Below are 14,333 nucleotides of genomic sequence, written 5' to 3'. Positions count from 1 at the left end.
ACATAAATCCAGGAATGAATCCATGTGGAAAAGGATTTGCAGTTCGAAGACTCTGTTTTGAATCCCAGCTCCTCACGTTCCAGTTACGTGACCTTGGAGAAATCATTTTAATTCTCTGAACCACAGTTTCTCATCTGTATCATCTATCATAGAGAGTATCATGAGAATAACAGGAAAGAATGTATCTAACAGAAGGCTATAAATTACCAAGTATTATCTCAAGACTGCACAGTTTTGTTGAAGGTCTGCACTGAGTAGGAATCAAATTACTTCAAAACACAGAAAGAGTAACAGTTAAAAGTGGTTTGGTCTTTGATGCCCAGGAGCAACTTCTCATTGTAAAATGAAGGGAAGTGGTAGAGAGGGAGGGGGATGCCTTATGTTCAGAATCCTCATATACCATAATAACTACTTTTCTGTTTTGGCCATCCATACATTGAAGCAGTTGTCAACAGTCTGAGCAATCATTCTTGTTGAAAATATTCTCTTGTCAACCGATATATTCTTCACTTATATTTTCACCAGAGTTGTATTGTCATTATTAAACTTAAGCTGAGAAGGTAGTGTCACTTTTCAAGTGGGACTGTGGTTTGGATTTTTCTCCTTCCTACATTCCATTCTTGCCAAAAAACATCTGATCAGGATCTGTCAGTGACTTTGGGGTCCTCTTTGACTTGTTTTCATAGGTGGCCTGCTATAAAAACATAAAAATTTTTAAAGTTATCTGTAACCGAAATTTTTAAAAGGAAACTGTATCTGTGATTAACATCAAACACATGGTCCTGAGCAGGACCATGAGAAGAATAAAGAGCTGCATATTAACTAGAAGTTGGGGATGGGGAATGAAAGGTAGTGACAGTCAATGTAGGAATAAGAGCCCTTGCTGAGAAATCAAGATACTTGTATTTGTCAAAGAGGGCCAGTTTGGGTTTTTTGTTGTGGTTGTTTTTTTACTAAGGTCAAGTATAGTTAAAATTGCCCTTCTTTGGGGGCACCTAAGTGGCTCAGTTGGTTAAGCATCTGACTTTGGCTCTGGTCATGATCTTGTGGTAAGTTCAGTTTATGAGTTCGAGCTCTGTGTTGGGCTGTGCTGACAGCTCAGAGCCTGGAGGCTGCTTTGGATTCTGTGTGTGTGTGTGTGTGTGTGTGTGTGTGTGTGTGTGTGTGTGTGTGTGTGTATGTGTCTCTCTCTCTCTCTCTCTCTCTCTCTCTGCTCTATCCTGCTCATGCTCTGTCTCTCCTTCTCTCAAAAATAAACAAAAAAAATTGTCCTTCTTTTTTTCAGCTTTAGCTTTGGCAAGGACATTTAAACTGTGTGTGCTTCATTCACTCTTCTCGTGAATGACATCTTCATGTCTGCAGCTAAACTTCTGTATTGTGAGGTGGCAAATTGATTCCACTACAACTCAGATGTGCAAAGCAAAAGAGCTTTACGTCTCCTAGGTAGTGAGAAAAAAAAAACTATATAAACTAATTTTAACCCACATCAACTTGAAGCAGTAGGGTCCTATAATTTAATTTTCCTCTTCAAGTAATAGCCCAGTTCATCTTGCATTATTCAGGTTTTTTCAGGATTCTGCTTCTTGTTTAGGTTCCTTCCAAATAGCAGCTTTCTGGAGGGAAAAGGTGTTGTTGGACTTAGGACATTCAAAGAATTGAGGGAAACAGGCTCTCTTTGGCTTCAGCCTGGTCCTTAGGAGTGCGCTGGCTGGTTTGTTTCACTTCTGGGCTGTGCCCACTGCTTAAATCCAGTGCTGACAATTATGGCAATGAGCTCATTTTCTCTTGATCCTTAACTTAGTGAGGACCTGGTGTTCTCTCCATATTGACTTTGTCCCAGCTTGGCACTCCTTAGTGCTGTCTAAACTTCTAAACTCCAGTCAGAGTGTTCTTTCTGTTCTTCAATCTCCAGCTCTGAGAGCCCTCATCCTTACACAGCAGCCACTCCTGACAAGCTCCCAGCTAGAATTCAGAGTTGCGGCCAAGTTTACTTGGCATGGTCTGCTTCTGGTTCTCTGAGAGGTGGGTCTCCTTTCAGAGTTCCAAAGATAGAGAAGAAACAGGTCTCCTGCATTTGAAATTTACCCAAGTTACTTGGCTTCTCTGGAAAAGAGATTAGAGAAGGTAGATAGATCAGGATGCACGTGTTTTGCTTCCCACATTTCCTCCCTCCCTCTTCTTTCTTTTCTACACCCCCCCCACCCCCATACTGAAAGGGAAGGGCTTCCCTTTTACTTCTTCCATATCATATTCTCCTTCTACAACAAGACTGCAAGACATCCTAGCCATTATAAGTAGGAGAAAAAATTTTTCCTCTATGTGGGAGAAATCCTATGATCTGATCTATCAGATTGGAGGGTTTGGGTTATTAAATGTGCACCTAATATTTTTTCGATCAACATTCATTATTTGCATTATTTAGACCTTTAAATAAAGATGAGCTGAGTCATATAGTAAAATAAGAGCACCTTCCCTTTCCACAGAACTTGTTTTCTCTGCTAGCAATTATTTTGCTTTATTGTTTTTCTTAGAGTTCTAGGTACTTCTTTGTAATTCAGCCATTTATCAGTCTAAGTTTCATCAGGAAAAAAAGAAACCACATTCAGTACAATAAAGGGAGTGTAATGCATGGGATTGGAATGCAGGCAGAAGCTGAGAAGCTAAAAGAAGGCAGTGAAGTAACTAAAAAAATTAGCAACAGCAGTAAGTTACCAGCACCTCTAGGCTAGAGAGAAAAAGGTGGTATTGCTGTACCACAGGGTCTAAAGCCATGGCTTCCATGTCCAAGGAGATCTGGAACCAAAAAGGAAACACCAATATTGCTAAAGAAGCTGCCCAAAATAGAGAAGGAAGAAAATAAGTCATCTGATTTTTCTTTCTTTCCTTTAAACTGTCACCAGTGGCTTCAGTCATAAGCTTGTTGCTATGGTCTGAATGTTCTTGTCCCTATACCATTCATATGTTAAAATCCTAGTTCTCTATGTGATGATATTAGCAGAGGGGGGTGCTTTGGAAAGTGGGTATGCCATGGGGCTGGAGACCTCATGAATGAAATTAATACCCTTATAAAAGAAGTCCAAGAGAGTTTCATTGTCTCTTCCGCCATGTGAAGATAGAGAAGTCTATGGCCCCCCAAACGGCCCTCATTGAACGATGCTATCACCCTGCTCTTGAAGTTCTAGCCCGCAGAACTGTGAGAAATAAATGTCTTCTGTTTATAAACCACCCAGTCTGTGTTATCTTGCTATTGCAGCCTGAATAGACTAAGACACATGGTAACATAGAGGCCTGGGAAAGAGAATCTTCAGGGGTCATCCCTCTTGAAATATGGAGTAAAGCAGGGGAATGGCAAAGAATTCCTCAGAGAGCAAGCAGGACCAGGAGGGGCACAAACCAGTTTTCTAAAATTCCTCTGAGGATTTTCCGATGCACTGGAGGCTCTAGCCCCTTTGGGAAGCAATCTGTCTTGGAGGTTTCTGAAGTCTCTGACCAGCTCTAATTGGATTGGATATTGACTAGGCTTGCATCCCAGGTGATCCTGGGATCACCCTTCACCTGAGGATTCCCTTTTTCTCTCTCCTGAGCTGGATTTTCTATTTTACATAACCTCATCTTTGTCTTTCTAGGTTCATCTGTTCAATTGTTGAAATATATTTTCTAGTAGGTTCCTGAGAAATGGTACCCAGGAAGTAAATTTTGAGATCTTTTATGCTAGAAAATACCTAAATATCTTTATTTTATTCTCATTCTTGATAGTTTGACTATGTATGGTATTCTAGGTAATAATTCCATACGGAACACAATACATACGTTCTAAGTGAAAATTAGAATTGGAATTAGAATTTTAGAATTAGAATTTTTTTTTTTAATTTTTTTTTCAACGTTTATTTATTTTATTTTTGGGACAGAGAGAGACAGAGCATGAACGGGGGAGGGGCAGAGAGAGAGGGAGACACAGAATCGGAAACAGGCTCCAGGCTCCGAGCCATCAGCCCAGAGCCCGACGCGGGGCTCGAACTCCAGGACCGCGAGATCGTGACCTGGCTGAAGTCGGACGCTCAACCGACTGCGCCACCCAGGCGCCCCTAGAATTAGAATTTTGAAGGCATTATTCCCTTGCCTTTTATCCTCCACTGGCTATTGAGAAGGCTGAAGCCATTATTTTTCTTGTGTGTGTGTGTGTGTGTGTGGTGTATGCTATTTTGATTCTTGAAACAGGTAATACGTGCATGGTCCAAAATTCAGAAGCAACAAAATGCTAACCAAGAAAATGAAAGCAGTCTTCAGCTACCCCCATGTTCACCCTTGTCTATGCTTTCTAACTGATTAAGTTCTTCTTTCCAGATTATTTCTTAACTCAGGCAGAAAACCCAGCAGACAAAGCAATCCCTAATGAAACCAAAACTACTCCCTCAAGCGATAGGGACTGCCCTGAGACAGGAAGATCCCACATGATTGATCCCAAGACAATGATGGACTTGACCTTTACTGCCCAGTTGAATGAAACAGTAGACCTTTGTCCCACATTTTCCTCACACAAGTCTATAAGTACTTTTGGCACTTTGGAGACAGACTTTGAGACGTTAGTCCTCTATCTTCCTGGTGTTGGCCCCACTGAAATAAATTCCTCTTTTGTTTCACTACCACTCATATTCTCTGCCTTTGGATTTTTGTCAGTGTCAAGTGGCCCAACCTAGTCTGTTTGGGACCCCTGGAGCTCCTGCACTCCTGTGACCTGGTTACAAAAAGTCTTTCTCACATTCCTTTCTCCCAGTCAACTGATTTTCCACCCTCAGAGTTGCAAGCCTATTACCAGCTTCTTATGATTTCCAACTTTTGAAGATATTCTATGTACATCTATATTTCGGCATCAATTCATCAACAGTGATTCATCATCATTCATCTTCATTTGCACAGATTGTGTGTGTATGTGTTTTAGACATTGCACTCTGCAGGAATCAGATATCTTTTGCTCTAATATAATGATTCATGTTAACCTAGGTCATTTATTCACTGACATATCATTCAGTCTCTGTCATACATTATCAGCATTCTAGATCTTATCAACAAAAGCAATGGTTCCATTATTTTCAAAATGTTATCTGTTCACTGTGGAGAGAAGAGTTGATGCACAGACCTTCACATATTCTTGGTTTCATTCTTTTGAACATACCGTATGCCTTCTCTTTCTGGTACATCTTTACTCCCTTTCAGTATTACCTAGGAATTCTCTTCACTTTTCTTATTTGTTCTGTCTCATGTATTCTTATTGGTTTAATTCCTCTCATGATTTGAAATATATACAGTAAAACCTTGTTTTGCGAGCATAATTCATTCCAGAAACATGCTTGTAATCCAAAGCACTTGTCTATCAGAGAGAATTTCCTCATAAGAAATAATAGAAACTCAAGATAGTTTGTTCCACAACCCAAAAATAGTCATATAAAAATGAGCACAATACTGTAATATAATACAAAATAATAAAGAAAATGCAAAATATAAAGAAAAATGAACAAATTAACTTGCACTTACCTTTGGAAACCTTCAGGGCTGGTGTGAGGGAGACAAGAGAGAGGAGGGTTATTGTGTAGGATGACTTTGACTATCATTAACGGAATCACTGCTATCTATTGGCTTAATGGAGTCTTTTTCTTTTTTTTTTTTTTAATAAATATTTTTATTTATTTTTGAAAGAGAGAGAAACAGAGCATGAGTGGCAGAAGACCAGAGAGAGAGGGAGACACAGAATTCGAAGCAGGCTCTAGGCTCTGAGCTGTCAGCACAGAGCCCTATGCAGGGCTCTAACTCATGAACTGTGAGATCATGACCTAAGCCAAAGTCGGGGGTAGCTTAACTTCCTGAGCCACCCAGGTGCCCCAGGTCTTTTTCTTTTCATGCAACTTTAACAAGGTACCTATCCAATGACCTAGAATGAAGCAAAGCATTCCTAAGCTTACTCTTGTATGGAAAAGCAAAGGACTGTCCATAGGTGCTTTGAAGTGACAAAAACTACACTAGTGCCAGTTGTGGGCACCTTCCAGTGTTCTGAAAAATAACTGATTTCTGCCAAACACCTTTGCCTGAGATGGAGCATCTGAACATGGGAGACAATCACCCACAATCCCGCAGAGAGAGAGAGAGAGAGAGAGAGAGAGAGAGAGAGAACCATTGGCTCAATTGTGATCATGTGATGTTCAGTGTCATGTACTACTCGTATTGCAAAACATTGCACATTTATCAAGTTAAAACTTATTGGAGGGGCACCTGGGTGGCTCAGTCGGTTAACCTACCCCCGACTTCGGCTCAGGTCATGATCTCACAGTTCATGGTTCGAGCCTCGCATCGGGCTCTGTGCTGACAGCTCAGAGCCTGGAGCCTACTTCAGATTCTGTGTGTCTCTCTCTCTCTGCCCCTCACCTGCTCATGCTCTGTCTCTCTCTGTCTCAAAAATAAATAAAAACAGGGGCGCCTGGGTGGCGCAGTTGGTTGAGCGGCCGACTTCGGCTCAGGTCATGATCTCATGGTCCGTGAGTTCGAGCCCCGCGTCGGGCTCTGTCTGACTGCTCAGAGACTGGAGCCTGTTTCAGATTCTGTGTCTCCCTCTCTCTCTGACCCTCCCCCGTTCATGCTCTGTCTCTATGTCAAAAATAAATAAAAAATTAAAAAAAAATAAATAAAAACATTTTAAAAAATTAAAAAAAAACTTATTGGAAATGTTTGCTCATCTTGCAGAACACTTGCAGAGCAAGTTACTTGCAATCCCAGGTTTTACTGTATTCATATTCCTGTTTCTAGTACAGAGCTTCTAAAACCCTTGGAATTTCCTGGGAAGAGAGCCATCAAGGTGTCCTTTGTTATGTTAATGAGATAATGTTTGGAAAGCTCTAAGGTGGCCCTGGTTGCCACTGGAGCCAACCATGTGATAAGAGAGCTGGAACTTTCAGCACCCCCTCCCCTGAACCTCCACCCCCACAAGGGGAGAGGATCTGAAGGTTGAATCAATCATCAATGGCCAATGATTTTATCAATCATGCCTAGATAGTGAAGCCACTTAAAACTCCAAAGGACAGGGTTCAGACAGCTTCTGGGTTGGTGAAGACATATCAACGCAGGGAGAGTGGCATGCCCAGAAAGATCATGGAAGGTCCTTGCCCTTTCCCCATACCTCCTCCTATGCATCTCCACCTGGCTGTTCCAGAGTTATGTCCTTTAAAAAAAAAAAAAAAAAAAAACTGGTAATCTAGTAAGAAAAAATATTTCTCTGAGTTCTCTGAGCTGCTCTAGCAAATTAATCATATTCAAAGAGGAAGTCTTTGGAACCTCCATTCTATAGCCAGTTGGTCAGAAGCACAGGTGTAATTAGGACTTGTGATTGGCAATGAAGTGAGGGTGAAAGGGCCTGCAGGAGGGTGACCTCAACTGAAGTGGGGCTTGTGCTCACCCAGTGTGGGACTTGAATTCGTGAACTCATATGAACTGTGAGATCGTGACCTGAGCTGAAGTCAGATGCTTAACAGACTGAGCCACCCATGCATCCCAATCTTTATCAATTTATTCTTTGTTTTACCTTCTAAGGATGGCTTCAATATTATTTTTTCAGTTCTTCTGATGAGTTTTTTAAAAGAATTTTTACTGTCATATTTCTAATTCCCTGTCTGAATAGTTGTTTATAATATAGTCCTGTTCTGTGTCTGCAATACTCTCTTTTCTCTCAAAGGAGATTTATAATAGTATTTTGGGAAAGGAGGGTTTTTTTTTTCCCTCTGTTTGCTATAATTTTTTTTTCCTGTTTGTTTTAAGTCTTTCCTATTAGAAGCCTTCCTATTAGAGGTTTTTCCCAGATCCTTGGTCAGGTAAATAAGAGCAGAGGATTGCAAAGCTGACTGGAAACTGAGCACATGTCTGGGGCTTATGAACTCTTAAGTCTCTAAATGTTGAGAGATTTGTTGTAGGGACTGGACCTAAATAATTGTGGGAGGAGCTATAGTAGTGGACTATAAGGGGGTCCTGGAAATGAAGGACTGGTGGATCAGGGAAGTCACTAGCATGTTCTTCTTCAGGCACTGAGAAACACAGAGAAGTTGGGATTTGTAGGGGAATCTAGGAAACCACGCACATCCAGCCATCAGAGCGAGACTACGACCAGGAACTCAAAAAAAGACCTGTGGGAAACTATTACCTCTGGACTGTTTCTGTAGGTTTGCTGCCAGGTGTCTGGTAGTAAGCCTAGGAATGCTATTTGTTACCAGGGCCTACAGTTGAGAAGTGCTAGACATGGAGTTAAGGAAAGGAGAGACAAGCTGGAATTTATAGAGGATGGTTTTAGGCAATATGCTTGAGCAACAGAAACTTGAACAAGGCAAAAGGGCCCACAGAGACCAATGAGCTGCAAACAGGCTCATCAGCAACCCACCTTAAAACAGCCTTAGGCCCTACTGGCCAATTACAACCAGGCACAGTTCCTAAGATTACCAAAAAATGGAAAATTCCATATGTCTCCATACTCCTTCATTCTGTCCTCTGTGGTCCCTTACCACTGCCTCCTCATAGACAATCTCTCCTTTGCTGTCCTGCCAGCTGTTCCCTTGTGGTATATTCAGTAAACTTCTATCTCTTTTCTTATGCCTTGGATGAATTCTTACACAGCTCGTGCTGCTGGCTCCCACCAATTAGGATGCCCCACATTTGGTGGCCCCCTAGTGACCCGAGCACCTCACAGAACTGATCAGGAACTTTGTACTTTCTGGCATGATATTTAGCTGTGATTATTCAGAGAGTAATGACCACTGCTTAACTTTCATCCTCAAATTTCATCCAAGTTTTTCTCCTGGCCAGTTCTAACTCAGAACCACACAGGGAAGGGGAAATGTAGTTCCCAACTTAGCTAACCTGGCAATAGAACAACATAGCATAAGGACTGTGGGTTTAATTGTAGGATTTGTCTGAGAAGTTTGTTGTCTCTTTTGGGGCTGGTCCAGTTCTGAGAGAAGACTATTCATTTCTGGCAAAAAGGGTGACTTTCTAGGTGTCTGTGTCTGGTTGCTAAGGGCGTAGGAAGCTAAAGGAATGGCCTTAGCCTTGAGTGTGAAAGTATTTATGTAATATCTTTGTTTTGAGTATCCTTTTTCCTTCCTCAACACTGGTTTCCAAGTCTAGGGTCCTCTGTTTATTTCTTCAGAGAATATATCCCTAAGTTGTAGCTGGGATCATTTCTAGTGGTATCTGTGATTGCTGATCTGTGAGCTTTGAGGCAATTCTGTGACTTAAACCAGGTTCTTCTCTTGGCTCTTAGTTTCCCACACTGCTAGTTTAAGATTAATTTTTCTGAGGTCTGCTGAGTCATTTCCTACTTATCTATTTGCTTGCTCTAACTTATAAAGTAATATAGCTATTAGCTTTGCATCTATTCTCCCTTTTGTGAGTTTATGCTTTTAAAAATTCTTTATTATCAGTTTAGTGTGGCTTAAAAAGGGAACAGAAATAGAATCATGTGTTCAGTGTGTCACTGACTAGGAGTTCACACAAATTTATTTTATCTATTCGGAATTAAAAGTGATTGGTTAAAAAAACTCATATTGTTCGTGGTGGGAGTATTCAGATAGAGAGAGAAAGTAGCTTGAGCACATATTCTGGATTTTGCTTCTCATTACCTACTCTACCTATAGAATAATAAAACAATCAGATCTGTGAGTTTACCAAGTCAAGAAGATGCATTGGAGGTCACTGTGTGTGTGTGTGTGTGTGTGTGTGTGTGTGTGTGTGTGTTTTAAGTTATAGCAAAGCAGATTTTATTTTATCTTTTATTTTTTTTAATGTTTATTTATTTATTTTTTGAGAGAGAGAGAGAGAGAGAGAGAGCAAGCGGGGAGGGGCAGAGAGAGAGGTGAGAGAAATTTCAAGCAGACTCCACGCTTTCACCACAGAGCTTGATGTGGTGCTCAAACTCACAAACTGTGAGATCATGATCTGAACTGAAACCAAGAGTCAGACGCTTAACCAGCTGAGCCACCCAGGCACCCCTGAGGCCACTGTTTGTATGAGAATCTCATTTATTTCTTTATTCAACATGTATGTTTTGAGCAACTAGACTATTTTAGGCATTGTTTTAGGTGATGAGAATACAGCAATAATAGGAAAAACTTTGCTCTTACCGAGTTTATATTCTAGTAGACAGAGACAGATAATAAGAAAAATAAGGTGACTGCTACAAAGAAAAATAAAATAGGTTAAGAGGACAGAGGAATGAGTTTTTTCTATTTTACATAGAGTGAACAGGGAAGTCCCCTCTGGGAAGTCACATTTGATCAGAAAGCTGAAGAAAGTAAGATAAGTGGGGAAAGAGACTTCCAGGCAGGTAGATCAGGGCTGTAGGACACCCGGATGTCAGATATTGGTCCAGAGTCTCTCAGATAAATTACATTGGCAAGGTTGTGATTGTTGGTGGGTTTGAGGGGAGAGGTTTCTTTTTTCTTTTTTTAATTTTTTTTTTCTAACGTTTATTTATTTTTGAGACAGAGAGAGAGACAGAGCATGAATCGGGGAGGGTCAGAGAGAGAGGGAGACACAGAATGTGAAACAGGCTCCAGGCTCTGAGCTGTCAGCACAGAGCCCGACGCGGGGCTCAAACTCATGGACCGTGAGATCATGACATGAGCCAAAGTCGGATGCTTAACCTACTGAGCCACCCAGGCGCCCCAAGGGGAGAGGTTTCTTAATGGCATCACTTGTCAGTTCCTTCTTCAGTCACACCTATGCTTCAGAGGTGCAGGACTGTCCAGAGAGTTTAGGTGAGGAATTCATTCTTCTTAGTGTTAGGCAAGAGCTGAGGAAGGCAGCTCTTCAATGGCAGAAGAGATGGCCCATATCTCTTCAAGGCTTGGTGTAAAGTCCAGTATTTCAAGCAAAGTTGTGAATTCTCTTGAGGAAGGCTATGTTTCCAATGGCCTATGGGCCTGGAAGGAAATAAGCTGAACCCAGTAATCTTGGAAACAACCACTGGGCTGATTTGTTCACCGTCCCTGTGTTTGAAAGAGACAAGACAGCAAAGGTGCCCTTTCTTCTGCCTCAGAAGAGAGCTAGCATTAAAACAAACAAAAAACCTAGCTTGTCAGAAAAGATGAAGAAACCAACAAACTGCTGTACCTTTTATTAATTGCTAGGTGTTTTTTTCTTTCTTTTTTTTTTTTTTTCTGTTTGAAGGAGCCTAACAGATGGCTGAACAGCTGAGGAGGATCAAATAAAGGGGAAGCAAAGGGGAAGTGCTAATTGTTAAGTAGATTCAGTGATCACAAAGGTGAAGACCAAGATAAAACCTGATGGCTCTCATTGGACTAAAAGTAATGGAAGAGGCAGAATGAACCTTTAAAAAGAAAGCAAATAAGGACAAAATGATAGGACACACACACAAAACTTTCTAGAGTTGTGAATCATATTTAAAAAAAAGTCTCACTAGACTAACTGAAAACAAAAGAATGGTTCCTGCTGATAAATAAATTAGTAGTGGGTGGGGTGCCTGGGTGGGGTGGCTCAGTCAGTTAAGCGTCCGACTTCAGCTTAGGTCATGATCTCATGGCTCCCGGGTTTGAGCCCTGAGTCGGGCTCTGTGCTGACCGCTCAGAGCCTGGAGGTGCTCGGGCATGCTTTCTCTCTCTCCAAATATAAATAAACATTAAAAAATTAGTAGTTTGAGAGATTAAGTAAAAAAAAAAAAATAACATAAAAAAAAACCCCAAAAAACAAAAACACATAGAGAGATGGAAATCATGAGGATAAGAGAAAAGGCTTAGAGGACAGTTTCAAGAGTCAGAACAAAATAAAATTGGAGTTCCAGAGAGAGAGAAAGGAATAAGTGGAGAAGTAATAAACAGAAAATTAAACAAAAATTTTGTTTTTACTGATGAAAGACTACACTAGGCTGTGTTAAAAAGAGCATGGCATGATGATATTCTGCATTACAAGAACAAAGGAAGATCTTTCTAGAAAGAAAAAAGAGATTGACAACTAATATCAGGCTTCTGATGTGTAATATTAGAAACTAGCACACAGCACAGTAATGACAACAGTCTATTGAAAGGAAAAAAAGTGCCATTGAAGAAGTCATTCTCCATTGCACCTGTGGCAACAAATGAAGGGCATTTTGAGCTGGTAAGGATTCAGAAAGCATACAGTTATATACCCTGTCTAACAAAAATACTTTAGGAAGTATTCTAACAAATGATAAATCACAAGAGAGCTTTCAAAATAGGAAAAGACAAAGAAAAAAATAAGGGGGAGAGTGATGAATCTTATATAGAGTTACAAATCTTAAGAAATTAGTAATATTGCTTAGGAATTTGTAATAAAATCATGAAGTAAGAACTTTTGAAACATAAGAGACAAATGGTGAGAGAAACTCCAGTTATAGCCTGCAACCCAGGAGGCTAGAGAAAAATAAAATTGTGACTGGGGTAGGCTGGGTGGAAGAGTAAAATATGCTAAAGGTTTTATTCAGAGCAATGGCTAAACTGAGTGAATATAAATTAATTTAAAAGTTTTCATCTTGGGGGCGCCTGTGTGGCTCAGTCGGTTAAGCGTCCAACTCTTGGTTTCAGCTCAGGTCATGATCTCACGGTTCGTGGGTTCAAGCCCCATGTTGTGCTCTGTGCTGACAGTGTGGAGCCTGCTTGGGATTCTGTCTCCCTCTCTCTCTGCCTCTCCCCTGCTTGCTCTCTCTCTTTCTCAAAAACAAATAAATAAATATTAAAAAAAAAAAAAAAGTTTTCATCTTGTTATGGAGGAAGTAGCCATGTAAGGTGAAAGAGATAACTGATATTTTATTTTAATGTAATAATAGAGAAACATAGTTTAATTATGCCTGTTAGGAATGGGAAGGTCAAAAACAGAACTGGTAAGTATAGTAGACCTTATTAGTGAAGAAAGAAGAAAAAAGAGAATGAAAAGATAACTGCTCATGTCAGTGAAAGGAAAAGAAATTAGGGGGAAAATAAAGAGTAAACATGCCACAAAATAAGGCAAAGCAATAAAAAAATGACCTATGAAACTACCAACTTTCACGATTAAAAACCAGGGAATTGTCAGCTTGGGTGAAAAAAAAATCTAGCAAAACTTATTTCAAACAAAGAGAAGGGAAATTGTTTAAAACAAGGCCCCAGGCAAAATTATACCAGGCAAATAAAAACCAAAAGAAAGCAAATGTGGCAAAATTAAAACAAGAAAACAAGATCAAGTGAAAATTCTAGGCAAATGCATTAAGCTATATAATGATAAAGCAAACAAAAACATATGCACTAAATAATATTATCAATGAAATATACAAAACAGAAACTAGAAATGACAAAAATATAATTTTTTGAATTGAATTATTTGACAGAACTGGGTGCACATAAACTAATATAAATAAGAAGCTTTAGATTTATAGGTAGAAACTTATGCTCAACAGACTACACATTCTCATATCTACAATTGTAGATATTGATCATATACTTCATCAAAACAGAAAATGATGTATTTTTTAGGGGTGCCTGGGTGGTTTAGTTGGTTAGGTGTCTGACTTCAGCTCAGGTCACAATCTCGGGGTTCGTTAGTTTGAGCCCCGCGTCAGGCTCTGTTCTGACAGCTCAGAGCATGAAGCCTGCTTTGGATTCTGGGTCTCTTTCTCTACCCCTCTCCTGCTCATGCTCTGTCTCTCTCTCTCAAAAATAAATAAACACTAAAAAAAAAACAAAAAAAAACCCAAACCCCCCCCCAAAACACGTTAAATCAGAGAAGGCTGCCAGTGCTTGCAAAAGGACCATAAATTAAACTAGACACACACAGTGAGATGTGTACTTTTTTTCCTAATAAACTTCATTTTTTTTTTAGGAGAGTTTTAGATTTACAGGAAAATTGCAAAGTTAGTACAGGCAATTGCCATATACTTTTCACCCAGTTTTCCCTAATATCAACATCTTAAATTAGTATGGTACATTTATTATAATTAATGAACCAATATTGATACATTACCATTCACCAAAGTCTATACAAATATATAAAGTCTTCATTCAGATTTTCTTAGTTTTTACCAAATGTCCTTTAACTGTTTCAGGGTCTCATTCAGAATACCACATTGCATTTAGTTGTGAAGAGTATTGGTTAGGTATTTTGTAGGATGTCTCTCATTTTTTTTTTCCTGATATTTTGTTACTAGTTAGACTAGCATTGTGGGCTTTGAGAGGAAGACTACAGGGGTAAAGTGCTGTTTTCATTGCCTCATATCAAGGGTATGTACTGTCAACATGACTTAAACTATTGATGTTAACGTTGATTGCCTGGCTGAGGTATTGTTTTTTAGGTTT

At 39.9% G+C, this 14,333-nt stretch overlaps 1 long non-coding RNA gene across 1 annotated transcript in view; it reads right to left on the bottom strand.

The window, feature by feature from the left end:
* Positions 1–930: 930 nt before the first annotated feature.
* Positions 931–14,333, bottom strand: part of LOC147581183 (uncharacterized) — a 37,969-nt gene continuing 24,566 nt past the window's right edge. Inside the window, exon 2 of the long non-coding RNA XR_015250865.1 lies at positions 931–2,103. This is a non-coding gene — a long non-coding RNA (uncharacterized LOC147581183). The remainder of the gene's footprint in view (positions 2,104–14,333) is intronic.

The sequence above is a fragment of the Puma concolor genome, chromosome B2 (genome assembly GCF_028749965.1).
Source record: "Puma concolor isolate L17-30 chromosome B2, mPumCon1.1.hap2, whole genome shotgun sequence".
NCBI classification, from domain to species: Eukaryota; Metazoa; Chordata; class Mammalia; order Carnivora; family Felidae; genus Puma; species Puma concolor.
This window is presented reverse-complemented; position numbering and strand designations above follow the sequence as displayed.